This window comes from Salvelinus sp. IW2-2015, unplaced genomic scaffold, assembly GCF_002910315.2.
Source record: "Salvelinus sp. IW2-2015 unplaced genomic scaffold, ASM291031v2 Un_scaffold3432, whole genome shotgun sequence".
NCBI lineage: Eukaryota > Metazoa > Chordata > Actinopteri > Salmoniformes > Salmonidae > Salvelinus > Salvelinus sp. IW2-2015.
The window spans coordinates 53072-56107 of NW_019944712.1; the positions used below are offsets into that span (position 1 = coordinate 53072).

The 3036-nt window shown below is 45.6% G+C and overlaps 1 long non-coding RNA gene across 2 annotated transcripts in view; it reads left to right on the forward strand.

Moving 5' to 3' along the window:
- Positions 1–2242, forward strand: part of LOC112075841 (uncharacterized) — a 7758-nt gene extending 5516 nt beyond the window's left edge. Inside the window, exon 5 of one of the 2 annotated variants that reach the window (XR_011477503.1) lies at positions 1921–2242. This is a non-coding gene — a long non-coding RNA (uncharacterized lncRNA). The remainder of the gene's footprint in view (positions 1–1920) is intronic. The other variant, XR_002895052.2, reaches the window with a different exon arrangement.
- Positions 2243–3036: the final 794 nt, after the last annotated feature.

A 3036-nucleotide genomic window follows, 5' to 3' on the forward strand; every position in this document is an offset into this window, starting at 1 on the left:
TGGGGTCCCACACAAACATGAAAACAGCTACTCTTCCTGGGGTCCACACAAACATGAAACAGCTACTCTTCCTGGGGTCCACACAAAACATGAAACAGCTACTCTTCCTGGGGTACACACACAAAAACATGAAACAGCTACTCTTCCTGGGTCCACACAAAAACATGAAACAGCTACTCTTCCTGGGGTCCACACAAAAAAACATGAAACAGCTATTCTTCCTGGGGTCCACACAAAACATGAAACAGCTACTCTTCCTGGGGTCCCACACAAAACATGAAACAGCTACTCTTCCTGGGGTCCACACAAAACACACAATACATGTAAAGGGTGTCCAATCAAAAACACAATTTTTTATATGTTAACTGTGTAGATAATTGTCTAAGAAAACCAATGTCCAAACTTCATGTCTCTATAATAAACCCGTTCAAAGGTTATTGGAGTTTTACCCTTGGAGGACGACTAAAATGAGGTGACTGAAACAATAGAGGGCAGAGAGAGAGAGGCCAGGAAAATGGCATCGTGTCAGCTAGACTGGATTCTGTGCATGAATTAAGGCTACAGGCGACCTGACATCTCACTTTACTGTTGAACTAGTCATCTTTCTTCTCCAATCCACAGGACATAAAATAATATAGAGCTAAGATGGATAACGACATGACATAGTATTTTCATACTTTAGTATACGCTTTTCATATTAATTCAAAATGATTGTTATTTTTGAAGATTTCTCACAAAAACAAGCATATCTCTGTGAAATGTCAATGAAGCACTGAGCGTATACCAAGCTTTTTTCCAAAGCCTTTTACATTAAATTCAGCTCGGGTCATGCTAATTCAGCCTTTTACATTGATTTCAGCTCGTGTCATGCTAATTCAGCCTTTTACATTGAATTCAGCTCGTGTCATGCTAATTCAGCCTTTTACATTGAATTCAGCTCGTGTCATGCTAATTCAGCCTTTTACATTGAATTCAGCTCGTGTCATGCTAATTCAGCCTTTACATTGAATGGAAGAGTAGCTGTTTCATGTTTTGTGTGGACCCCAGGAAGAGTAGCTGTTTCATGTTTTGTGTGGACCCCAGGAAGAGTAGCTGTTTCATGTTTGTGTGGACCCCAGGAAGAGTAGCTGTTTCATGTTTTGTGTGGACCCCAGGAAGAGTAGCTGTTTCATGTGCAACAGCTAATAGGGATCATAATAAAATCCACAGTTCCAAGACCACCCACTGCAGCCCATGGCTCTGGCCCCGTATTCATAAAGCACCTTAGAGTGGGAGTGCTGCTCTAGGATCAGGTCCTCTCTGTCCATTCATTATAATCTAAAAGGCTAAACTGATCCTAGACCAGCACTCCTATTCCCAGATGTTTTATGAATGTGGACCCTGAATTTCACTAGTCCTTCTGGTCTCCCATCTAGGGATTGACCAGGCCCAACCCTGCTTAGCTGCAGAGGAAAACCAGCCAGGCCCAACCCTGTTTAGCTGCAGAGGAAAACCAGCCAGGCCAAACCCTGTTTAGCTGCAGATGAAAGCCAGCCAGGCCCAACCCTGTTTAGCTGCAGAGGAAAATCAGCCAGGCCCAACCCTGCTTAGCTGCAGTGGAAAGCCAGCCAGGCCCAACCCTGCTTAGCTGCAGTGGAAAGCCAGCCAGGCCCAACCCTGTTTAGCTGCAGAGGAAAGACAGCAGAGAAATACAAGGTGGTTTGGTGGCTGGCTTCTCTATTTAAAGATACACTATGGAAGTTTAGTTGATGAAAACACACATATCCTCAGTTTTAGGCTAACAATTTATGGGTGAAGGTYGGTGTGCCCTTTCTGGATATTATTTCTCTCCATAGAGTGGACTCATTTTTGGCTCAAGAGGAGCAACCCCAGAGGCAGAAGCTTCGTATAGTCTCTTAAATATTTCCCTCTCCCCCTCAGACACCAAACCTGCTGTGGAGCCTAAAGAGGTGAAGGAGGTGGAACCAGAGCAGAGAACGATGACTTCACCCTGCTCAAGTCCCTGCCGAAGGTCAAAGGTCAAAAGAGACCAATGAGACGCCGGTCAGAGATAGCCTGGAGGAGTGCCTTACTTCCCAGACGAATCAGATTCCACCAAGAACCGCCGGCTAGCCGAAGACTATGACTCAACAAAGATGGAAAACGGCAAGTACCAAGGTATCTAGTTTAGTCTGTTTATACTACAGCTAGTACCAAGGTATCTAAACTCAGCAAAAAAAGAAATGTCCTCTCACTGTCAACTGCATTTATTTTCAGCAAATTGAACATGTGTAATAATTTGTATGAACATAACAAGATTCAACAACTTAGACATAAACTGAACAAGTTCCACAGACATGTGACTAACAGAATGGAATAATGTGTCCCTGAACAAAGGGGGATTCAAAATCAAACGTAACAGTCAGTATCTGGTGTGGCCACCAGCTGCATTAAGTACTGCAGTGCATCTCCTCCTCATGGACTGCACAGATTTGCCAGTTCTTGCTGTGAGATTTTACCCCACTCTTCCACCAAGGCACCTGAAAGTTCCCGGACATTTCTGGGGGAATGGCCCTAGCCCTCACCCTCCGATCCAACAGGTCCCAGACGTGCTCAATGGGATTGAGATCCGGGCTCTTCACTGGCCATGGCAGAACACTGACATTCCTGTCTTGCAGGAAATCACGCACAGAATGAGCAGTATGACTGGTGCATTGTCATGCTGGAGGGTCATGTCTGGATGAGCCTGCAGAAGGGTACCACATGAGGGAGGAGGATGCTCTCCTGTAACGCACAGCGTTGAGATTGCCTGCAATGACAACAAGCTCAGTCCGATGATGCTGTGAACAACCGCCCAGACCATAACGGACCCTCCACCTCCAAATCGATCCCGCTCCAGAGTACAGGCCTGTGTAATGCTCATTCCTTCGACAATAAACGCGAATCCGACCATCACCCCTGGTGAGACAAAACCGTCAGTGAAGAGCATTTTTGCCAGTTCTGTCTGGTCCAGCGATGGTGGGTGTGTGCCCTAGGCAACGTTGTTGCTGGTGATGT